This window comes from Colossoma macropomum, unplaced genomic scaffold (genome assembly GCF_904425465.1).
Source record: "Colossoma macropomum unplaced genomic scaffold, Colossoma_macropomum, whole genome shotgun sequence".
Classification (NCBI taxonomy): Eukaryota; Metazoa; Chordata; class Actinopteri; order Characiformes; family Serrasalmidae; genus Colossoma; species Colossoma macropomum.
The window spans coordinates 28,915,737-28,941,751 of NW_023494791.1; the positions used below are offsets into that span (position 1 = coordinate 28,915,737).

Consider the following 26,015-nt stretch of genomic DNA (forward strand, 5'->3'; position numbering starts at 1 on the left):
ACTAAGATAAACTGTTTAGGAGGACAGAAGAAATCAAATTTGCTGCAAAAAGCACTCTATAATCAAGTATATTACCATAATCATCCAGAAAACAACACTGTATTTCTCCACCTGAGCGGGAAAGTGGAAGATGATGACGTACAGAACCGCATCACTACCATATCCAGCACTACGCGGTAAAATAGTCCCAGGCCAGTTATGTGAGTACAAACACTTTGTTTTTTTTTTACCTTTTTGTTTTTTTTTTGGTCAATCTATAACAAAAGTATGGACATAATTCTGGCTCCTGCTTTAGTTTTGCTAATGTACTTTTGTCTTTTTTTTAGATACCAATGTCTCATACTCATATGTCAGAAACCACATCAGCAGTCTGAGATTGCTGAACAACTCTGAGGCGTGACGTTGGATAGTGCAGTTAGCACCAAGCTAACTGGTGTAAACCTCACATTTGTCTTGTAGATCCTGCGCTAAAAGTAAAGAAGCAAACGTCAGTCACCAAACATGTCTTGGTGACTTAAGCTTTAATCCACTACATTTTGTGGTAGGTGGAGAAACTAGGCAAATCTGCATTGTTTAACGTTATAGTTTGTGAACTGTCGCTTTAAGAGCGGATGGCGGGCCGTTCTGTGTCGGGGAGGAGCTGCTCCTCCTCCTGGCTGCCCAGTTAGTGCTCGATGCTGAGCGCATGTACATGTGCACTGCTGTTTGTTCTGTGTTGGTGTGTGTCTGTTTTCTGTTCAGTTTTTCTCCAGTCTTGGCGCTAATGTGTGTCCGGTAGCCACGCCGAGCTCAGTTGGTCAGTAGAAAGCCGGACAGTACCGCCGGAGAGCAGTATTATCACTGTCCTTCACCTGCTCACAGACTGCAGGTCCATTACGAAGGTAAGAGAGCATCACCGCCGCTCCGCTGCACCATACATTACCAGTGAGCAAACACCGCTGTCTCCTCTTATTCTCTGTTCATTTTAAAGTGGTCAGTCCGCGCTATTCCTCCTCACTCACTGTGTGGTTCACTGTCCCTCCAAACATTTTCACTCAGTGTGATGGGTTTAAAAGAATCGACTGTAATGGACAGTCGTAAATGCGGGTTCCCTATTCAGCAGTTCGTGTTTAAGCTCATTCATTTAGCACGATATTTGTAGCCAAATCCATTCTGTTGAGCAGATTTTGAACACTTGAAAACATACTTTTCCACATTAGCAGCCGTTTCTATGTTTTTTAAAGCCTGGGGACATTGCTGCTGGCCTGGCTTGGTTATTCTGATGTAAACTCATTTTTTTTTACTCCGTATTTTAGCTGAAAATCACTGGGGTCTAGTGTGTTCAGCACGTTTTAAAACTAATAAATTAATATTTCCACTTTAGCAGCGGCTCCTGTCGGGTATTATAGGCCTGATGTCTTTGCTGCTGGTGTTTTAATGTTTTGTCAGCTGGCCCAGCCTGGATATTCTGATGTACACACATTTGCACCGCATTTAAAAATCCAAAGGCTCTGGAGTCCAGTGTGTTGAGTTCTTGTAAATTTTTTCCATATTGGCAGCTGTTTCTGAGGTTTAAGTTAGGCGTGGAGTATGTAGGGCTGGACAACATTTGACAATATTTATCGTTATCGTGATAAATTCCCTCACAATATGCTTTTCAGAACATATTGTAGATAGTATCAGTACTTAAAATAGTATAATAGCAGAACTAGTCCTGTTTAATTGGATTTATGCAGTGCAGTGTGTGAAGTATTGACTACAAATCAATGTGTTTTTTAAATGTGGCACTACATTTGAGGTCTGTTCTAACTTATAAGATGTGAGGGAAAATATTGTCATATCGTGTATCATGAGAATTTTCTGAGGTATCGTGATATTACATTTTTGCCATATCACCCACCTCTGTGCGCACGTAATGATGATGTTCAAGTAGCCTAGCTTGGTTATTCTGATGGTAACTCGTTTGTTGTGCATCTTTTTAGCTGAAGACCCACAAGCATTTTTAAAGCAGGTTTTGTAAATTACTATTTCCACATTAGCATATGTGGGGTGTTTTCGGTGTGGGGCTCTTGCTGATCTTCAGGTTTTTCAGGTGATCTAGACTGGTAACTGTGATGTGTTTTGCACTGGAGTGCAGTGTGTTGAGTAGGTTCTAGTAAATGCAGGTTTCTGCATCAGCAGCTGTTCCTGTGGGTTATTATAAGCCTGAAATCATTGCTGGTTTTGTTCAGGTGACCTGGCCTGGTAACTCTAATGTAAGCTCATTTGTTTCTTGTGATATTGTAGCTAAAATTCTAAATACATTGGGGTGTTTCAGCAGATTGTGAACCCCTGCAAATGAATATTTCCATGTTTCATATGAGCAGCTAAATTAATTTTACAGCAATACATTAATTTGTTGGCACAGTATTTTAGGCATGGGGCTCTTGCTGATGTTCTGCTTGTTCAGGTGGTGTAAACTGGTAACTCTGAAATGTTTTGCATGACAGTGCAAAAACGGAGTGCATTGTAGTGCAGTTTGTTGAGTAGGGTGTGAACACTGGTAAATGCAAGTTTCTATATTAGCTGTTTATGTGGGTAATTATTGGCCTGAAATCATTGCTGGTGTTTGTCAGGTGACCTAGACTGGTCACTGTGGTGTAAACTAATTTTTTGTCCCTGATATTTTACCTAAAACTCAAATGCAGCAGTCCTTTGAGTGGTGGTGGATGTGCAGGACTGTGTAATAAGCGTTACTGTCACTGTAAATTAGACTGGCTTGTGAAGGTGTATAGTGTGGTGTAGGCCCCATGGCAGGAGTCATTTGACATGCATATGTGTGTGTGTGTGTGTGTGTGTGTGTGTGTGTGTGTAGAGTTGATCCCAGTGCATCCCAAAACATACTTAGAAACCAGGCAGTACCATTGGAAGCTGTTCACACTTGAAGCAGGGTTTATTAATAAGGGTGTAATCTGTGTGTGTGTGTGTGTGTTGGGGAACAGACATTTGTTTATTGCTGCACTTTGTCCTTGTTATCACACACAAAAGCCAAACAACCAAGTCCAGTAAAGCAGGTCAGATGAAACAGGGTCAGTTCAGCGCAGTTATATATATAATGAAGTTTATTCACAAGCAGTGTTTCTAATCTATTTCTGTTGCTATATACCGTCATTTGCAAAAGTTGGAATAAGTCTGGTCAAATTCAGCAAAAAACTGTAATTGTGCATTAAAATCTGAAGAGGTGTGTTCTGTGTAGTAGATATTTTAACATATTATCACTTAGAAAGTCAACGAAGTGTCATTTTTACATTACATTTTTTTTAGTACCCAAACTTTTGCACATGGCTGTATATACATATTTTTTATTAGTGGTATCAAAATGAACGCCTTAGTACTCAACAATGGTAAAGCATTTTCCTAGTTTGACCCTTTGAACCATTCATAGTTCCAAGCTTGAAGCCCAGCTACGTAGTTGCTATGACTCTGCAACTGTAGCCCTCACTTTTAAATACTGTTTTTAATGGCAATCAGTTTGATTGATTGCTCTCTCGATGAAATGAAAGTTATTTCCAACTACAAATTCATCAGAGTGGTTTAATGTGAAATGGTTTGTTGTAGAAAAACTTCTAGATTTCTTGACAGTGGTCATGATTTCTACAGTGCAAGTTGTTTACCGTCCAAAACCACCAGTGATCCCACACGGTAATTATGAGTTTTACATTTAATGTTGCTAATGATAAAATAGTGGTAAATGTGAAAAAAGTTTTCTGTGGGGATTATTTTGCCCTACAATTCCCTGCATGTATCGCTCTGCCATGAATGGGTTTTTTTTAATGTGTTCCATGTAATAGGTAGCTTTTAGAGGCTTTAAACCCTTCTGACAAGTTAAGTTTTCACAGCAAAGCACTCTAAATGACTGTCTAACTATTTGCCAATTTATGTATGCGCCTATTTTTAAAAAAAAAAAATCAGTGGAATTTCTCTTTAAAATTGCACTTGTATGGCAGTTAGACAGATTAGTCAGTCTTTAAATAAAGCAGAGCTTAATCGAGTTTCCTTTGAAGCACAATCATAAAATGTCTTATATCGATTGCAGATTTTTACAGCCACCGTTAACAATCGGCTCAGATTTGTCGGGTTGGTAACTGTACAAAGTTTGTTCATGAGGACTTTAAACAGTTTATCACGCTTTACCTCACCACATAGCCAAAAACAGATGCTAACTGATGGGGTATAAGCTTCCATTACTTGTTAGCTACATTAGCAAACATGTCTTGGCTGATTGCCTACATTTGGGCTGTGTAGAGAGAATGTCTGTATTTGAATTTTTTTTTTTTCCTCTGAACTATCGCTTTTATACTGATCCCTCATATCTCCCTGTGTGTAGCGTCTGGTCCTGATCCCACTGGATTCTGCTTTCTGATTGGTCTATGGGGAGGAAAAGGTAGCAGACTGTGTGGTTGAATCTCAAATGACTCCCTGTTCTTTATATAGTGCTCTTCATAAGTGATGGATTTTATGGGACTTTGAGTTCTACACTTAAATAGGCAAGATTTATTTATCAAGACATAAACAAATGTTGGGCAACGTGGTGTGCAATAGTTTAAATGAAATCTTATTTAAAAATATAAGAAAATAAGTTGCATGGCATAAAATTGCAGGAAGGCTAAACAGTCCCAAAACAAATACATAACAAAATGCAATAAGATGTATATTTATTCTTATGATATAAAAACACATACAGTGCACTGTTTTGGTGTAGAAGACATTATTTCATGACCTGTGTTGTGCACTGCTTAGGGAGTAGGGCTGCACAGTATTAATTATTACAATACTGGCCTTTGCTGTACTGATATTGCAGAAAGCTACAGTATGCAAATGAGCATCCTGAGTTTATTGGTTTTGGTTAAAATTAAACAAGTCAGTTTTTACCCATGTCAAATTGTTGATTCACCAATGCATTTTAGCTGCAGTTACTGGTATGATTATATTGCTACACCTTGCTATTATATTGCTACATATTGTGATTGCGAAACACCTTGCAAAGTGTATTGCAGTTGCAATGTGTAGCAACAGTCATATTTTTGCATCAATGTAAAGCGATATATTCACAACACTGTTATTTCTTACTAGTTTAATAAAGTTCAGTGTAATCAAAATACTTGAGTTTATTCCTTATCGTGCAGCCTTAGCCCTTTGAGATTCAGTCAGAGGGAGATAGTGAGTGAATGAGAAATACACTTGGGATTACTGAGGTGGTGCTGTAAGATTGAAGCTGTTGCCAGGTGTCAGAGTCCTGAGGGTGCGGCTGTGTGAGTGGAGGTGCGGCCGTGAGTAAACATGCCCTTGGACCCTTAACTCTGTAGTTTTATTCTTCTCTCTCCCTCCTTCTTTCCTGCTGCCGTGCCTGACCCCTCCAAGACCTTCTTCTCTCTTTTTCTTAGCGGTGGCAATTTGGTTTGGCTGTGTTTAGCATGTCTGTGCGTATCGTTTTAGCAGTAATAAAACCCTCAGCACATACCAAGACATTACCATAAAGTGGGGCTTAAAGCAGTCATCACATTTTCATTAGGTAATTTTAGTTAACATGCTCATGCTGGTTAGATGGTTTAATGGCTAATAACTGTAATAAGCTGTTTTTTTTCTAACAAGCTGGTAGCTTAGCTATGTTACTGCTAGCCTAGCTAATGTTACAGTTATTTGAACTGTGGTTGACCCAACTACGATTACAACACCATGACTAGCGGCTGTAACCCAGAATTTTGAAGCAAAGCAGAGGAAAGAGGTGTGGCTGAAGGTTGTTGGTGTTTCTCTTTAGTGACCAGTTGACCACTTGAAGCTGTATACATACATATCTCCCATCCTGTATGCGACTCATGTTCTGTACACTGTCCTCTGTGTTCCACCATTGTGTATATGTTCAGACCATGTTCTGTATCTGTAGTCCTGTATGGATTCCACAGTGTTCTGTATCTACTGTCTTTCTGCATTCCACCATGTTCTACATCTCTCATTCTGTATGTGTTCCATTGTGTTCTACACTCTTAAAAAGGATGGTTCTTCCAGGGTTCTTTAGTAAAGAAAATGGTTGTATATAGAATCATGAACACTCAAAGAAACCTTGGCATTATTAAAGGGTTTTTTTGCCTCATGAAGGGGTTCTTCAGATTGATGGTGCTGTAGATGGTTCTATATAGAACCTTTTTGAAAATGGTTCTATATAGCACCCAATAGGGTTCTTTTAATGTCACAATGTCAAGCTTATAACAACAGAAAAACCCTTTTGGGTGCTAAACAGAACCCTTTTCAAAGAGGTTCTGTATAGAACCATCTATAGCACATTCACATTCACAAAATGGTTGTATTTTCCATCAATCTGAAGAACACTTTCATGATGCAAAAAAACCCTTTAATAATGCCAAGAGTTCTTTTGAGTGTTCATGGTTCTATATACAACCATTTTCTTTACAGAAGAACCGTCTTTTTTTAAATGTGTATCTGCTGTCCTGTGTGTATCCTACTTGTATCGTTAGCTCACTGTCTGGTGCAGCCCAGAAGTGAATGGTTTACCCCATTGAATCTTTTTAATCTCCCTGTTGGTTCCTCTCAGTGGTACTTCCTCATGCTCTAAGGGAGTTTTTTCTCTAAATACTTGGTTTCTCTCAGTTGTTCAGGCAGTTTTTTCCTGATGCTGTCTTCCTCTGGAACACTTATTAGTGTGCTTCGCCCCCGTTTCTGGATTAAAGCCATTTTATGTTAATAGCTGTTGGACGAAGAGCTTTACAGATAAAGCTGAATTGGACCAAACAGAAGTTCTTTGCATGGTGTGTTGCAGTCAGCAGAGCGGTGAGAAAAGTCTTTAGGGAGGCAGGTTGTGCAACAAGTTTAGATTGGACCCCTCTCTGTGGCTCTCTGTAGTTCTTTATGATAGAGTCACTCAACCACATACAGTGTTCCTGAGTCAGCATGGGTCATTATAATAGCAAGGCACTGTGATAATTATTTCATGGGTGCTGTCAGAGGCTCTGTGGTCATTTCCAGTGACTCTGTCTGTACATGTGCAGTGAACGATGCAATGTAAGCCTCAGTAGCATTAGCTCATGTTAATTCGTTTCACGGCCTCCTTTTTGGAGTCGTTGGCCAGTGAGCTCATTCTGTGGCATGCTGTTATGTCCAGACTCTATAGACGTTAGTGGATTCAGCTACTTTTAAGGTGTGCTCATTGCTGATACAGGTGTTAAAATGCATGCGCAGGTAATCTCCATAGAAAAGAATAGTAGAATGCTCTGGAGCCTAAGGTCACTCCATTAAACACCTTTGGGATGAGCTGGCATGATGAAGCCTCATTTGAACTCCTTTGGGATGAGTTGAGGTGATTAAGCATCATCAAGCACCTTTACTTTGGGATGGGTTGGAGTGACAAAGCTGTGTTTAACTTTTTAAAGATGAGCTTGAGTGATGAACCTCCTTTCAGCACCTTTGGTGTGAGTTTGAACATTGAAGCTCCATCGAACACCTTTGAGACGAGTTGTAGTCACGAAGCTCTGTCAAACACCTTTGAGATAAGTAGGAGTAATGGAGCTTAAATACTTTTAGCATGGGTTGGAGTGGCAAAGCTGAACTGAACACCTTTGGGCTGTAATGGAGTTACGAAGCTCTGTGGAACCCCACTGGGATGAGTTGAAGTAAAAAAGCTCCCTGTATGCTTGATTTTGGAAGACATGTTGCATGAGCAGCTGGCTGGCTTAGTTTATATATAAAGTGTATGTTTCTCCAAACAATATGAGTTACACACACTCCAGGCTCATTTGTTGCTGCCATGTGTCGGTGCATGTTTTAGTAAATAGTGTCTCTTCATCTTATCTCTCTGTATACCCTAAAGAAACGGACTGTGAGGTGACACATCATGCCTCAGCTGCCTTGAGGGAATACTGTAGTAAGGAGAACACATCACCTGGAGGTGGTTTAGTACCATAAGCATGAATTATTTCTCCCCTTTGGAGGATCAACCCTCACTTTAGTGTTCTTCATACATAGGTAGTAATGAAAGAGTCTAGATGTCTCATAATGGATCACAGTCAGCTCTGAGTTGGTAAGGCAGCTGCTGAAGCATGTTATGGAAGATTAGGAGCGTGTTTTTCATCAGATGAGTACACTGCCTATCAAATTTTGAGGACACCTTGCTTTTCAAAGTGTTTTAATAAAAATAAGCATGATTCTTTGGCGCAATTGCAGTAGCTTATATTAAACAGAAATTTGTTTAGATCTTGCTGTTTTTTACTTTTTCTTTTACTTGAGAATAAGCTAAAGTCCACTTACATTGATCAGGCATAACATTATGACCACCTCCTTGTTTCTACGCTCATTGTCCATTTCATCAGCTCCCCTTACTATATAGGTGCTCTTTGTAGTTCTGCAATTACAGACTGTAGTCCATCTGTTTCTCTGCATACTTTGTCAGCCCCCTTTTACCCTGTTCTTCAGTGGTCAGGATCCCGTGGACCCTCACAGAGCAGGTACTATTTGGGTGGTGGATCATTCTCAACACTGCAGTAACACTGATGTGGTGTGTTTATATATATATATAAATAAATTAGTGGTAAATCTCTTTGGGACTATTTTGCTGTCCTGCACGTACCTGGCTGCTATGAATGGATTTGAAAAAAAAATACATTTTAGGCCAAAACCCTTTTTTTAAAGCTGTCATAAAACAGTATCTCAGGCATCAGGTATTCATAACAATTTCATGTAATAACTTTTAGTGAGGGAGCTTTTCGAGTCTTTAAATTGGAAGAGCGGCACATTTAACATCAAACCACTCGGATCTGAACTACTTAATTATGCAGAACTTTTCAAAAGTTGATGGAATTCCCCTTTAATTGAGAAGTAGCAGTGAAGCTCTGTAAATTTCACAAGAAGGCAAGGTGTTTCTGCATTTCTGAGTGGTTGTGTAGGTGGTTGGTTTTGGGCCAAACCGTAGCTTTTGGTGGAATGGGATTGAACGGAGTCCAAACAAGAAGAGACACTGAGGCTTAGTAAAGAGAGATGTTTTTAAACCCCTGCAGGATCCTGTTTTACCTGTATATAATCTCTACATACTGCCTGTGATTCCCCTGAAAATCCCCTTATCTCTTTATTCATCAACTTGCAATTTTACAAGTACTGTCTTGCTCTTCCAAATAAGCCCATTTAGCTCCATTGAGTCTAAAGCCAGAAACTTTATGCAAGTGCATGAATGATAGATACTTTGAGCTATGCAGATGTGGTTTAACGCATTGTTGAATTCTAAAATGTAACGATGCAAGCGCGAGTGTTACCTCAAGGGGAGCTGTAATGACACCCAAGCCTGACCAAACCAACTTTCATAGCAGACAAGCAGAAATCTCTCGCAAAAATGGTTTGCTCACGTAAATGTATATATATCACCTCTTCATTCTAATAGAAGAGGTAAAACAGCTTTCATTGCTCTGTTGTTTGCACATTGAGTTTGTACAGAAGCACGTACGTTCGCAATGCACTGTCATTTTCATTTGCATATCTATGTTGAGTACGTTTTTGGCCTAAGAGTGAAGAGTCCATATCCTACATTTATTTGACATTTTATTTGTTTTGCCCTTGAAGTCAGTTCATAACATTTGTGTGGTTTTTTTATGTTTCCAAAATAGTTGAAGTTCATTTTTGCATCATTGGTTTCCAACCTCAGGCTGTTTTTGTTACTGTCCCTTTTAAGACATGTATATGTAAATGAACTTTGTTCTGATTGGCTGCTTTGTAACTTACAGTCCGAGCTGAAATACTCCTTATAACTCCAGAGTGATAGGAGGTCTAAATAAATTTGTCATATTGCCGTCTGTTGACAGGTTTTTCGTTTACAGTACATAGTCACTCGGTTCATTCACTGGAGGGAACATGCACCACTGCATTGTGAACTGTATAGTATTTATGCAATTTTACTACTTATTTTTGTACTGTACATTATATTTTTATTGTTGTTTTAGTAGGGCTGGGCGATAAAACGATAACGATAAGTATCACGATATAACTTTTCCTCGATAGAGCGATAAGGCAGGTTCGATAAATGTTCGATATAATACACCATTCTCACACTTCCACGTTTTAGCGAAAGCCCTGGTGGCGTTTTCTACTGCAAGGATAGCGACACTACTCTGCTGTCGCCAGGAGAGGGCGCACTTCCGAGTTTTTCGACTTGATTAGAGAGGGAGGGGGCCACGAGTAAAAAAAAGGGTCGCCAAATATACTTTAGCAACGGCTGAAACGCGGAGTTATACAGTCCCTGTCTGAGTGGATGTTATCGGCGATCTGTTCTCCTGTGACCGAGTGTGAGTGACGAGGTCAGTGGTGTAACTGTACTGTCCTACGGTGAACTCACCTCTTTCCGTGCATCCTAACAACTTTAGCGGTGTTAAATCACGTCTGCAGCGCCGTGTTACAGCGCCAAACCGTCATATTTTAGTATTAGTGCATTCTTGAGCAACGAACGTGAAAGAAAGAAGTGGGTTCATGTGAGTTACAGCCCTGATTTAAACCGAGGAAGCTGTGAGGCATTGGAGAGCGGGAGAGCGCTATCTTTCCAGGCTAGCTGTTTTTAGCAGCTGGCTAACTTGAAGCAGTGCTCCGGCACAACACGGTGAATTGATGATACGGTAGATCAAACAAGACACAAAATCACCGCTTTCAGTTTAAACGTACCTAAAAGGAGGACTCTGTTTGACTGGTGCGAGAGATTCACACTGCAGATAATGCTTTTACACAGCGAACGTCAGATATACTGCGGTTCACCCCTTAAACTGCTACGATAGCATAGAGAAACCCAGTCGTCGCTAGCTGGTGTCTGAATACTGTGATATGCTCTGACATGGATGTTGTAGGAGTGACAGCAGTGACCTACCGAACCGAGTCAACGTTGTTGAGAAACTAAAGAGTTTAGCACTGTTGTTGGCCACTTGTTTAGCATTTGTAACTGGATAGCCGAGTGCTCATCACCAGACAGCTAAAAATAATGTTTTCTTTCTTAAATCATGACTATTACAAAAATTTTAGCTGTGCTTTTCAAGCTGATGAAAACAGCTCAGAAACTTTCTCCCACTGTCCCATGACAGATTAATGAAATGTTCCACTGTTTGCCGAGTGTTTGTCGTGATCGGACCATAAGTGATAGTTTAAAACCACAATTAACCACCCAGGAGCAAAATCAGCCTTCAAACGTGAAAGAAATCATGATTTGACATTTATCACGATATGTATCGATATCGAATGATATGAATTTTGTTTATCGTGATAACGTTTTTCGCCATATCGCCCAGCTCTATGTTTTAGTATATTTTATTATTTATCTTTACTTCTTCTATGTAATACGTCTGTAAATAGCGCATGGCAATAGTTTTGCTCCTGTTTTGCTCTTTACTCTTGTACTTTGTACTGCTGCAATAGAAGACTGTCCATTGGTCTATCGGTCCATCCATCCATCCATCCATCCATCCATCCAAACTTCTGTAGACTAAATAAGCAGTTATATGTAATTGTGTTGGTTTTAGTGACATCTCAGAAACAAAGAATTCAAAACAGGCTGGTTTTGGAGCTAGGTTTCCATATGTAGCATTAAAACTTATGGTAAAAAACTATAATACAGTGTTTTTATGGAGTGTTATGTTCTCTTTGTAATGAAACATGGGAGTTATGATGTAATATAACACAATAACCTGAAAATATTCTTTTATTGCCCACATCTACTACAAATTACATCAGACCTTTTTATTTCAGGAAAGGGAGAAGAATTTAGTTGGGCCCTTTAAGAGTTCATGTATAGTTTAGCAATAGGATGTGAGTGGGCTTCCTGATGGTTACTAAATCTGAGTGTGTGTTATGTAAGTGCAGGGTCATCTGCATGTGCCACACACACACACACACACTCACATAAACAATAACAGACTGTTACAACCTGCCTCAGCCACACACCCTGCTACTCTGAAGAGACATTCTGTTTCAGTGGAGTGTGTGCACATGTGTGCGTTTGTGTAGCTCTTTTTAGGATGGTAAATATGAGCATTGCCTGGTTGTGGTGACATTTGGCTGCTCTTTATGAAGAAGGTTTTTTTTTTACCCGATTTTCTCCCCAATTTAGTCGTCTCCAATTCCACCCGCTAGTTAGGACTCCCCCAATCACACGATGCTATCAACGCTAGGAGGGTGAAGGCTAACACAGGCTTCCTCCGAGACCTGTGAAACCAACCACCGCTTCTTTTCGAACTGCCGCTCACGCAACGTCACTGGACAGCCGAACGCGCTCGGAGGAAAGCGCCAACCGCCAGATCTGTTACGTCAGCTAACAGACGCCTGCGCTGACTAGCATCGCGCTGAGTGATGGGGGGAGAAGGAGGGGCCATCCTACCCACCCAGAGAGAGCGAGGCCAATTGTGCTCTCTCGGACTCCCGGCTACGGATGGCTGTAGCATCACCAGGGATCGAACTCGCGATCTCCTGATGACAGGGCCAACGCTTAGACGGTTGCGCCACTCGGGAGCTATGAAGAAGCTTTTATTAGATTGCTTTGTTGCTTTTATTCAGCCCAAACTTTACATAGCTCCTCCCAGCCCCAAAAATGCAGTTGATCAGCAAAGACATGTTTGGTGTCTGAAGTTTTCTTTTTCTAGTATTAACACTGGAGTCATGTGGCTAATGTAGCTGGCAAGAAATAGAAACTTATACCCCACCAGTTACCTTTGTGTTCTGTACTGTATGCCATACAGTTCTCTATAAACATGGACTAAAGGATATTAGCAGAGCTAAAAACAGTAGTAGCACCATGCAGCCTGAATACAGTCTATACTTTTGTCCATTTTTAAAGATAACAGTATGTTGTACAGCAAAAACCTTTTACCAAACATGTGTCGACTACACTTGGGGTAATGCAGGGCTGCTGTGGAAATTGAAATTTTTCACAGAACTATTATTTTAAGGTTAGTGTTGGGTTCGCGTTTACATACACTCATTCAGAAGTGTGTGTGTGTGTGTTTTACTGGGTCTATAGCAGCTGTGCTGTGTGTATAATCTGTTGGCCCACTCACACAGGGATTACTCAGAGAGAGTGCTGGGATTTACCCAATGCAAATCTAAAACACACACACACACACACACACACACACACACAAACACACACAAACACAAACACACTCCTGTTGGCAGTTGGTTGAATGCTGCCACAATGTGCACAGGTCTGTTGGTTGTCTCAGTAGTACTGGGTACTCTAAAACTGTTGAGTTCATGACATACACAGCACTGTCTTACACAAACTTTGCATAGTATGACATATTATCTCTAGTAGTTAATAAAAGGGTAATAATAAAAATTGTGTATGTATTGAATTATTTATTAGAAATGCACTGATTCGGAAACTGTGGGCCAATGCCAGTATCCAGTATTTTTCATGTATGTATCTGCTGATGCCAATACAAAAAAAATATGTAGAAATTGTGATGAATTGCACCTGGAGTAACATTAACCCCTGTTAATCTAGCATTTGTTTGTAGAGGGTTTCAAAAGCAGTAAAATGAATTAAATGCTTTAGCCCAGCTTCGCCTTAACATTCTGCTGTTCTGGTGTATAATAAATACATCATCAAGTATTAGTTTTGATATCCTTCAGATCTAAACATCTATAGAAATCAGTGTGTATCCATTATTTGTTTATTTTAATTATAGGTAGCTCTGACCTGATACCAGCTGTCTGGCTGATACCAGCAGAAAATGCTGGGTCAGCTATCAGAGAAAATAGAAGAATGGATCTAATCCTATTCTGTGGCAAATTTAACCTGACATTTCACAGAATTTCTCCTAAGAACAGCAAGGAAAAAATATCAGATCAGTGTCTGTCTCAGTGTCTGTATTAGTATCAAAAAAAGCATTGTGTCTTGTTTTTTATTATTATTATTATTATTATTATTATTATTTAGAAAACATTTGTCCCAAAAGTGCCTTTTGCCCAAGATAATTAGCAAAATATAGAAAAGCTTAAACAATATGGTTTATATGAACACACAGTGTTATTTCATAACATATTTCTGTAAATTTTAGAATATGCAATAAAAGACACCAAATGAATTCAGGTGATCCTGATTTAATCATTTGAACTCACTCTAAAGGTTTTAATGCCTTTGTCCTTCATCGTAATCAGAACACTCTCAGAACACACTCAAGCTTTGAGCAGGCTGAAGGGTCATCAAGGACACTTCATCTATTATTGATTGTGTGTGTGTGTGTGTGTGTGTGTGTGTGTAAGAATAATGATCTTTTCCAGTCATGACTGTCTTGTACAGATTTTCTGTTAAAGGTTTTTGGAATGTTCCAGAGTGTGTTTCTGAGCGTGGAAAGAGCATAACTGTGTTTTCTGGTGTAAACATTTCTGTGCTTGTCTTTGTGATTAAGTAAGTATATTATATTACACTATGCTAATACAAAGCATGAGTGCCTTAATGTGAGTACATTACCAAGGATGTGTTGTTAAGGATGTGGTTAAGATGACAGAACTATTGCAGCTATAGCTTGGCTAACTCTGCTATTACTCATTAAATCAATGAAAAGGTTTTTCTCTCTTTTTACTGTTACCTGGGCAAAATAACATGTTGATCCGCTAAAGAGAAAAAAAACCTTGAGTAGAAGGCCATTAGTCATCACTATCTACTGCTGCACCAGTCAGCTCTAGTGTTAGTGTTGGCTCGTTAGCTCGTCTGAATGGGCAGCTTATTTCCCCCGGCTATTTTGAATAATCAAGATGTTTTCAAATGTACATCTCAGTTTACTGTGATGTGAACCAGTTTAACTTGTTTGTGTTGTTTGAGTAAGAACTATGATATGCTAGTATCAACCAAAGCTTATTTTTCCTCTTTCTTTCCCAAGGTTAACTGAATATTTTTAATTCAAAATTAATTGTGGGAATTAAGAATGTTTTATACCATAGACAGCCATCTGACTCACCCTCAAAATTCTTATAATAAATTCAAAGTATTGGTATAACATAATGAACTAAAAGACTTCCCCTAATATTTCTTAACCTGATGGGTGAGTTAAGGAGCGAGCACACGAGTTGTGTCAAAAAAAGGCACAGTTTGATGCGGTTAGGCAGCAGTGCTTTTAGGTTGGTAGCTGACTTGGTTTTAATTAGCATTATGTAAGCTGAACATATTACGGAGCATTCATGTTCAGCCATGGCTTGTTAGAGTCTGATAAAATTCAGTTAAAATCAGAATATAGAGTTATTGGTTGGTTTATGATCAACATTGCCTGGGCAGTGATTTGTAAATCTCTCTCTCTCTCTCTATTTTCTTTTTCAATCGCATCTGTAGTTGGCTTGTGATTGCAACCTGACACGCTTGCATGCTGTGGTGGTGAAGTCTGATGAGAATATGTTAAAGATGTTCGATTTGTTAACAAAACGCAAATTGTTCAATTAGTAGCATTTTAAAATTGATTACTCACCAGAATGCATCAGGAGGAATTATAACCAATACATCAAAAGAGCAAATTAATTGTAACACTACTAATTCTTAAATGTCAAAATGAAACAGAATGCACATCCATGATATCGATATTGCAAAACATCAACCCCCTTTTTTTTTATTTATTTTTTTTTTTAAACTGTGTGCTTTGAGCATCCAGACCAATGTTCTCTGGCTGGTTAGATGGATTAAGAGATTCAAGTGATCTGACAAATGTAAATAAGTTAAGACATAATAATGCAGGCTAATATTTAATCAGGACACATTAAAGTTTCACTATTATGTGGCAGTTATGTGCAGAAATATCACAATGTGGTATTTTGTCTGTATCGTGCAGCACATGTTTGTGTGTTCTCTCTAGAGGTCAGTGTGTTCTACGCTGGGATTCTTCATTGGAAATGCACACCCGTCTGCAGTTCTGTTCACTAATGCTGTTAGCTGATGGAGATCTGATCTGATTATAGTTTCAGCTCTGCTCGACCATCAGCTCAGTCTGTATCACAGAGAGCTGCTTTCCGTTTCGACAACAGTGTGTAGACATACAACATGTGTTCATCATACCTTTGGGTACTGATCAGAAATTAATCTATTACAGTTTTCTAAGACTCAACAAATATTTAGTTACTGCTTTAAGCATAAAAAAAAATGAATCCCAAAGCTTCATAGGGTAACACACCCCTTTGCATATGGTGTACGTGAAAGCCTCAAAGCTGAAGCTTCAGTGTTAGCTAGATATGATATATACACAGTATATTTAATGAAAATTAAGTGACTTCATAATGGGCTGGTATCCAATCAGCTACTTGTTACTTTACATGGTAGTATTCCTTATCAGTTGTGCTAACAGACTAAGTTAGTGGCACAAAGAATTTTTCAATTCAGAAACAAACCGGCTTTACAAAATTTTCAGTGTAGACAAATGTTTGAGAATTGTTAATGTAGGCCAATTTAAAGAAACAGAATTCTGGAAACCATGTTTAAAAAAATCAGACCGGGTTTTTATGTCTAATGAGGTGTAGGTTTGAGCTAAGAAAGCTGCCCCTCCAGATGAGCTAACACTAAAGCTAACACTAAAGCTAACAGGAGCAATATTAGATGCTCCTGCGTTATTTATATTACATTAAGACATCATATTAAGGTGTGTTAAAAAAGATAAAGTTTAGCTTATCTTAGAGTCTGTTGCTAGTTTTGGCATTGATCTGTGATTGGCTGTTGATCTTCCACATTGTTTTTTCCAAAACAATTTAGCTTTAGGAATTTAAAAAAAATATATCAAAATTAGAAAGAGATGTAATTATATTAATAATTTCCTGCCATTCTCCCTGCAGGTTTGTTCTGAGAAGATGTGATTGCCTGACAGGCATGTCAGTCAATGATTTGTCAGTGGTCTTAATGGTTTTTATGATCCTGCAGTTTTTTAGTGTAGAAGTGCTGACTGTTTCCATCATGCATTCAGAAAAGTGTACTGTGGCATAATTTATCATGATGATAGCATGTCATCATATTGCCCACCTCTAGCAGCTGTCCTGCAGTTTCCTCTTTACCAAACCTCTGAATGCAGGATCTACTCTGCACTTTAATCAAATTGTGTTTTTTACATCAGAGGCTTAGAATCGTCCTCAGCTTCCCTCCTGATCCAGCTGCTCTGTATTCAGCTTGCTGAATGTGATTATTATGACTGAGAGTTCACCTGTCTTTGTAGTAAAGGCCATTATGGAATGTATACAGGGTGTGTAGTAAAAGCCATGCAGCCCCTGCAAACTTGCTGTTGTAATACTGTAAGTCAATAAAATTATTGATTTAGTGTAGAGTGTCTGGTAGTGGTGCCACAGCTGCTGTGCACATTATCGAACATTAATTTCCTGTTGTATGGTGATATTGACCTAAGTAGTAAATGGCTTATGTATGATTTTGTACAGAGATTAAAGTTCAGTAAAGTTGTAATGGGTCTCCTGCTGCTAGCAAATGTAGCCTATAGCTTTACACAGTTTTAAAGTGGTAGTTTAGCAAAACAACAGATATGGCACTTACCCCAAATATAGTTGAATATTAATAAATGTATTTCCAAATGCAAATAACAGGGTGACGTGTAGCTGGATGGTAGCGGCAGCAGTGTTGAAGCCAGTGTCATACAGTGGAAACCACATAAGCAAGCCTATTTGAGATTACTTCAGAACTTTGCATGTTTTTAGGCAAGTGTGATGATTTAGGCATGCAGTTAGCACTACAGACATCATAAGAATACTTTGGTGCCAAGTCGATGCCAAAAAAGAAGACAAAACCAAAAAATGTTATGGCCTATGTTTTCTACAGTATCATTAGTACAAGTCCAAGTTGGGTGACATTCTTGTCTCATGAATGCAGAACAACCTGACGTTGACGTCTAAATGTGCTGCCGCAGCGATAGCGCCGATAAATAACGCTAACCAATAAGAAATCAGTAACTTGCATATGAAATGTTTTGCTTTCACGTTGCATGGATGATGTCTGTAACATCGTCCATCCACTGAAAAAATTCTGCAAATGTCGTCATTGATCATTTCAAACTTAAATTAAAGGAGGTAACATCAAATTTAGCTACACACTTGAAAAACCGGCGTGTGAAGGAGCTCAGGAAATCACATTCAAATCAGACTACTTTTGTTATGTACTTGAAGATTAATAGAGGTGAGCGATATGAAAAAACGATATGAAAAAAAGCTCCACATTTAACAAGTATCATGAACTATGAATACAGTGATTCAAGCAGGATAAAGATTACAAGATTATTTATGCTCTCCTTTTCATTAAACATGCAGATGGAGAAGTTTGGAAGTGCTGATGTTATCCACGATACGCTCAGTAAAGCATATGGTGACATTAATGTATTATGATAACGATAAGTATTGTCATATTGCCCAGCCATAGCTACGTGCCATTATGGTTTCTGAATGTGTTTTGGTGTGGTATTGAGTTGGGTAATTTCACTGGTATCTGCACTGACTACCGAATTCTGGTATAACGACATCTTTAGTTAGTATCATGTCAATTTATGTACATATTTCCATCTCTTGATAGCTCCATTAACCTTGGAGTTCCATCAAAAACTAAAGAAGCACCTAAAGACACCTAACATGTCTTGGCTGATCCTCTACATTTGTGGCGGGGGGGAGATTTTGTAATTTTTTTCGCAAATATTGCAGCTTTAAGATGGTTTTATTAAAGTCAGCATGAAAGAGAAGTCATAATACATTTTTTATTTTGTGCCGCAAATTATTTGTGATTGGCACCTGGTATAAGAGGGTCTCTGAACTAACTAAATGATTAATCTCGATGATAGGTGGGGGTGGTGGTATGGGCAGGTGAAACGAGATATTTTTGGATAATAATATTTTTATCTGCAGACTGGCACATGGTGATGTAATCAAAAGTCAAAAGACGTTTTGTATACAGGAAGAAGTCAGTACATTTCAGTGGAAGATTATGAGAAAAAAATAGTCTTTTAAATGTTTTGAGATGAAATGATGAAATTGTGCTTAATATAAGCAGAGACATGAACTAACAAAGTAAAAAGGGTCTTGTTTTTGGTTTTGATTTCAGGTTGACTTTCCAGTGGAATTTCCACATCTGCGTGACTAAATGTTACATTAATTAACAAGTGAGCTTCTGATTGATTAGTAATTGTCTGAGTGTTGAGACATTATTTGCAAAGTACCAATTAAAACGTTCTTCAGGCCAACTTTTTAGTGATTGCCTTTTGAGGATTGTTGCAGTGTGGTTGTATTTTATTTACTGTACTGTTGGACTGACCATGTTGCAGTGGTTCATGTCTGTTGTTATGATTACCCATTAAAATCAATTCTTACCTTCTTTTTTTATTTGAGTCTGGCAAATATGAACAAGTAATACTTTATTGACATTGGTAACAATGGTATAATTGTTAATTTTCAAATATGATATATCTGTAATTGACTCAAAAAGTCATAGTCTTAGTATAAATATAAAACAATGCATATTATATAATAATATATGACGTTTGTATAACTTAACCTTAAAATGTACCTGTAAAATGGGTAAATAACATCTCATGGGTAAGTAATATCTCAACTTGGTATGTTTGTTCAAAATAGCATCAATTTCCAGAATATGATGCTCTCATATAGCGTTTAAAGAGACATTATCAATGTTGTGGGATGTCTGCTGATGCTAATGAATCTGTGGAAACTAAATATTGGCCGATTTTGTCAGCTAAACAGTATTGGTAGAGTCCTACTTGTCATTATGTATGTGCATTTCAGTGTTGTATGAATATCATTTTACTCTGTTTGACCCTCAAATGATTAACCCTTCTATTTGTTTAGCAAATATGGACCATATGGAAAAGAGGCAAATGCAAATGTGCGTTACTCAAACCTGTGCAAATTTCCACCATTCTGCTTCCAAAACTTCACCCAGTGCTTAGCTCTTTATCTCCTGTCTGGTCATTCATTCAGTTATTTACACAGCCTGCTGGCTGTAATGTGATCCAGTGCTTGCTGTTGCTTGTATGTTAAATCAATAATGAAAGACAAGCCTTGCTCATGTTTAGACCATGTGGTGTTGGCCAGTTTCCTGTGATTAATAGTATAGTTTGGCAGAAAATTCAGATTATTTCCCCTCAGCCAAGAAATATTTGCTGTTTGAAGTTCACTTCTTTTGTTTTTAGCACCGAAACTATATGACAAATGAAGCTGACAAGTAATAGAAGCTTGAACCAAACCAGTTAGCATGGTGCTATCAGCATGCCTAAATCATCACATTTGCATCAAACTCTGTTATTGTTATGTGTAACAAACTTTAAGTGGTTTTTGATACTGCATATTCTCAGCCTCAGATGCTCTGTATATGTGTGGGCAGAGCATCTGAGGTTAAGAATATGCAGTGTTAGAAACCACATAAGAAAGTCTATATCTACTGCATATTAAGCTAGCCACAACTATGAGGATTTTATCAGTTCCATTCTGATTGGCTTCCAGCATGTCCATATGTACATACTTCAGTGCACCAGTTTTAGTCTGTTTGACTGGAAACAAACTGGCCTGTTCAAATGAATTTCCCTACTTGGGGGGAAAAAAAAAGTCTCGTTTGTGACATTAGACACTATATGACATACTGTTATTTATAAAAACAGACAAAAATTTATAGGCATAGTTAACAACAGTAGTGAATTGTGTCTGCACTTTTGTCCATGTTTATAGATAACAGTATGTCAAACTGTGTCAGAAACCACAGAAGCAGTGCTATTTTGGATTATTAAACTCGACACGGTTTTAGGCAAGTCAGTGATGATTTAGTTACTTTAGCCTTGTAGCTAGTGCTGAAACTGAAGAAGCAAACTTCAGACTCCAAATGTGTCTCAGCTGATTAACTACATGGGGGTGGAACTGCAGATATTCAAAAGGAATGAAGGAATGCTCCAGAGTGCTTGCTTGCTTTTGCTTTAAATAGGTGTCGGCCATTATGATTTAATTAATACATACTGATTCATTGTGTATGTGTGAGGCAATCTATTTTTAATAGGTGTGCCAAGGTGAGGGCGGGTAGTGTGTGTGTGTGTGACCAGGAGGTGTAACCCCCCCGCCCCCCAAACCCCCCTTTCAGCATCTGGGATCCTCTCAGGGCGTGTTTATGTGTGTGTGTGTTTGAACAATTACTAAATGGCATTGCGTCATGCGCTAATCCGTGCTGCTGCTGTTTCATGCCCCGGCGTGGCAGCGAAGAACAAAAGCAATCTCAGAGTGGAATAGAACGGAAGTGTAATCTGATTGGCTCCAGGGTGTTCACCTGGAAAGACACCACTGTTGTCTTCTAATGTTGCTTATGAATGTGAAACATCCACACCTGGAATTTAAAGCAAACCAGACGGACATCCACTACTTTAGCCTGTCAAAGTGCTAGTATGGGATTTCATACAATAAAATGCATAAAACTAGCATGACAGCTCTCCAGATCATCTTATTTTAACACTTACAGTTCCAGTCGGAAGTTTAGACCTACATGATTGAATACAGAAAAATTCCACTGATTTTTAGCATTTCTCCATAATTAAGTGGTTAAGGTGTACAATGTTTACGATGCACCTAGTGCCCAAAACATTGTTTTTATAATAATGTTTTAAAATACAACAAAGGACACCCTGAACTGTTGAGCAGCTGAAATCTTATATCAAACAAGAATGGGAAAACATATCACTTTCAAAACTACAGCAGTCTCCTTAGTTCCCAAACACTTACAGAGTGTTGTTAAAAAAAGAGGTGGTGAAAAACAGTGGCCCTGTCCCAACTTTTTTGGAACATGTTGTTGGCATAAAATTCAAAATGGGCATATATTAAAAAAAAGTAGAATTTCTCAGTTGCAACATTTGATATGTTGCCTTTGTATTATTTTCAGTGAAATATAGGGTTTAAATGATTTGCACATCATTGCATTTTGTTTTTATTTACATTTTGCACAGAGTCCCAACATTGGAAATGGGGTTGTACATGCAACCACTGAATTATGCAAAAAAAGAAAAATTATTGGATTCCCCTGTGAAGACATTTTTAATTTACAAAAACAAAATTTTGAGGAAGTGTATGTGTATGTTCTTTAGTCTTGTTGTGTCCCAGCTGGCCCCTCATGAAGTTGCTTGAGAGAATGCCAATAAATGTGCAAAGCTGCATCAAGGCAAAAGGGGTTGGAGGTTACTTTAAAGAATCTGATATTGAAGATACAGAATCTGATATAGAGGATATAGAATATAGAAGATTTTTTTGTTTGGTGTTTTAAGCACTGCGTAATTCTGCATATTATGTGTTATTTCATAGTTTTGATGGCTTTGTTATTATTCTTTGATGTCGAAAATCATTGGAATAAATAAAAACCTTCAGGCGAAGGTATGTGACTTTTGACTGCTCCTATAGATGCTATGGAGGTTTATTTGAATTGCAAAACCTCAACTACACTGAAAGTGGCCTTTTACCAGTGCTGCTGGAACCTTCTTGTATTTAAAAGCCCCCACACAGCTTTCTGTTGACAAGAGTGACCAGCATGTAATTCAAGTAATGACAGACGACTCCTCTGGCTGTACTTAAACAATGGTACCACTCGTCACTCATTCACACCATCACATCCCTCCCTGAAAACACACTTAGTGAAGTCTCAGTGGGCTTAAACCAGGTGTCTCACCGTCAAAACATTGGCTTGCCTGCTTCTCGGGAAAGATAAAGTGTGAGCTAATTATGGCTCTTTTCCTGCTCTCTGAGGTAGCACTGTGCTAGATTCTCACCATCGCAAGCCTTTAAGTACAGGCCTGTAATAATCGCTCCCTCAAGCTTTTAGCTCTCCAGAAAGCTCCAGGTCATGAGATGTAGGTCTAATCTGCCTCTGATCACCTGGAGCCTTCTACCTGCACTAAACTGCTCATTTATGTTAACCAGGATAAAATGTGTTTCATTGCCAGTTCAGGCTCACAGTCAACATGTTCGTAAAAGCGATGATTTGGTGGGGAAAAGAAAATTTTTTTGCATAATTTCCCCTTTGTAAATGTAGTTGAGTTCTTTCATTTAAAAGTCAAATGTAGTTAAGTTGTTTCATTTAAAAGTAAACTGCATGTCTTAATCATTGATCACATTCTTAGGTGGTTTCTGACACTGTGTTACACACTGTTATCTGTAACATGAAAAAAGTACATTAGCAGAGCTAAAACAGTACCAGCAGCCATTCAGAATCAGAATTGTGTCTATACTATTGTCCATTTTTATAGATAACAGTGTCACCAACCATGTAAGGGAGTCCATTTGGGTAAACTTGACGCAGTTTGAGGCAAATGTGTGATGACTTTGGCATTGTTAGCGCTGTGCTAACTATTGTAAGCTTTCCTTGTTTCAAACCATTTTTTTACAGGTTCAGGACCTAATAAGCATTATTTCTTTTTCAGTTTTGACATGTGAGTGAATGAAACTGTGATGTTTACAGGTCAGGCAGCTATGACCGTTGTCTCGACAGTGCTAGTCATCATACTGTCTGGATTAGCTACAGTTTCGGAGTGATTTAAGTGATGCAAGTCTAATTTGTCGCGAGAGCCATTGAGATGAGTCAAGAGCAAAGTATTACTCATCAGGAAATATTACCTGGTCATGTCTCTGTGGTTGTTATTCTAGACTTGTATTACAAAGTAACTTCCTTCTTCCCCAAAAACAGCAGAGCTCAATTTTCCTAACACTGTATGAAAATGGGCTGTAAATAAAGCTGTTGAAGTTGTAAAAAGCAAACAGTGACATTAGCCAACACATCACCAAGTTTTACAATGCTGAAGATGTATAAAGGTAAATGAAAATTATCTTGTTAAATTATTATTAATTATTAACATTAACTGCTAGGAATGTCCTAATCCGATCCAAAGGATCGGGACTGAATTTGATCCATGCATATTTTAACGCACATTTTAATTTTAACTTACTCCATTTTCATTGAGGTGACATAAATGGCCATTATCCACAACCTGCAACAGTGAGGCACATTTTCAGAAAATAACAAAGAAATCTAAATGTCTGCAAAGTGGAAGTATTTTACAGTGTAAAACAGAGGCTTGCTTTTTTCATTTTTCCTCCAAAATGTAGGGAAGTGGCTTTAAAACTACCTTTTGTCTTTTAAACAGAAGTGGTCTGCCACCAGAAGTATCTATAAAATAGACTCCCTACTCATTTTTTTTTCTTTTCTTAACCGGCTTTAGCAGAAAATTATTATTTCACATATGTATTAAACTTATGTGAAGAAAAGGGTTCTACATAGCACCAAAAAGGGTTCTTCTATTGTAACAAGCTTAACATTGTAACAATAGAAGAACCCATTTTGGTGCTATATAGAACTCTTTTTAAAAAGGCTCTGTATTGAACCATTTACAACACATTCTCCAATAAGAAGAACACTTTTGCTATGCAAAGAACCCTTTAATTATGCAAAGGGTCCTTTGAGTGTTCATGGTTCTGTATAAAACCATTTTCTTTACTAAAGAACCCTTGAAAAAAGAACCATCTTTTTTAAAGTGTGTACATACAACATTTTTTGTCTTCCTGGTGCCTATACCTGTGTGTGTGTGTGTGTGTGTGTGTGTGTGTGTGTGTGTGTGTGTGTGTGTGTATGTGTGTGTGTATGTGTTGTGATGTGATGTGATGTATGTGTGCCCTTGTACCATTCATTGTGTGTCAGAGATAAGCTCACTGATGACACGTGCACACAGCTTCTCACTGTTTTTCTGCTTTATCAGATGAGGGGCTGGACTCTGATTGCAGATTAAATTGTGTGTGTGTGGGTGTGCATGCATGTACATTTCATATTATATTAGTTTGTGTGTTAGTCTCTCTGAAATCAAATCTGACCTTTTTTCCACCTGTATTTCCGTGTGTGTGTGCGTTTCTCTTTCTCTCATGCATGTGCACGCTCTTGCTCTCTTTCAAGATGCACTGCTTGATATCACATACTTGAAGTTTCTTTCATGTGTAGTTGTTGTTTATATTTGCTGATGTAGTCACTTTTTTTTTATTAGTTTTCATATAGCAGGGGTAAATCCGAACTAAGTGTCTCCATGATATTGATAACAAAATTCGTATGATGTATTATGTTGCATTCCTTACTGTGACACTAGAGCTGGGAGGCAGGAGAAGTGTTAAAATGAGTTCTTGTGACTTGTTGGTGCTGATTGTTTGCAAACTTTGGTGTGCAGATGCATTAGACAATTAACAGAATGTCCATTTTTCACTATGTGCATTGTCACAGTTTTGCGTTGCGATATCACAATGTAATGATTAATGCACTCCTATCATATACTGTATAAGATGGTCAAATGCCTCAAACTGCAATGGTCTTTTCATGTCAGTCGGGCCCTAATCTGTTCTATTCTGTGATTATCACTGTTGTGTTTCTCAGTCCCTGTCTGTTTGCAGTGTGCATCAGTAGTGACTGTTTCCGATGGAGCTGTTCACAAAATCAGTTCAGTAGGTGATACTGCAAGGGGAATGCTGGTGTGAAGATGTAAAACCTCAGGGGAGTTTGAGGTGCATTCCTTTACACAATCATCAGTCAGCACACACACCTTGGCATGTTCAGAAGCTCCTCAGATACTGTTACAGTGCAAGTCACAGGCAGTCAGAGCTGCCATTTTTGGCCATTTGCCGCTCCTCCAGCATTGTAGAGCAATTCGATATATATAACATTTTGGAATGACTGCTTCCATTTTAGAGTGACTGTGGCAGTATTTGTAGCAGTATTCGTAGCAGTATTGGTAGTGGATCAGTCACGTCTGACCGATATCCAATCAGTTTAATAAGGTCAGTATTGGTGTCAATACCAATCCAGCGTATGTGATTTGTCTATCACTACTTTAAGATGCACTCATTGGTGACACTTGCGCTTAATTGTGTGCACTTGTAGCTTGTCAAATTTCCATAGAAAAGCACTGCCAATAGAATGAGATGCTCTTGAGCCACACAGGACCCTAAGGTCACTGTGACCAAAGCCAAGCATTGAAGAGAGATTCCTTTGTGATGAG

General features: G+C 38.5%; 1 protein-coding gene across 1 annotated transcript in view; it reads left to right on the forward strand.

Annotated features, from left to right (window-relative positions):
• The first annotated feature begins 614 nt into the window (after window positions 1–614).
• coro2a (coronin, actin binding protein, 2A) overlaps window positions 615–26,015 on the forward strand; it is a 46,974-nt gene continuing 21,573 nt past the window's right edge. The window contains exon 1 of the mRNA XM_036574795.1: window positions 615–881. The gene's annotated coding sequence lies outside the window, so the exon portion shown is untranslated. The remainder of the gene's footprint in view (window positions 882–26,015) is intronic.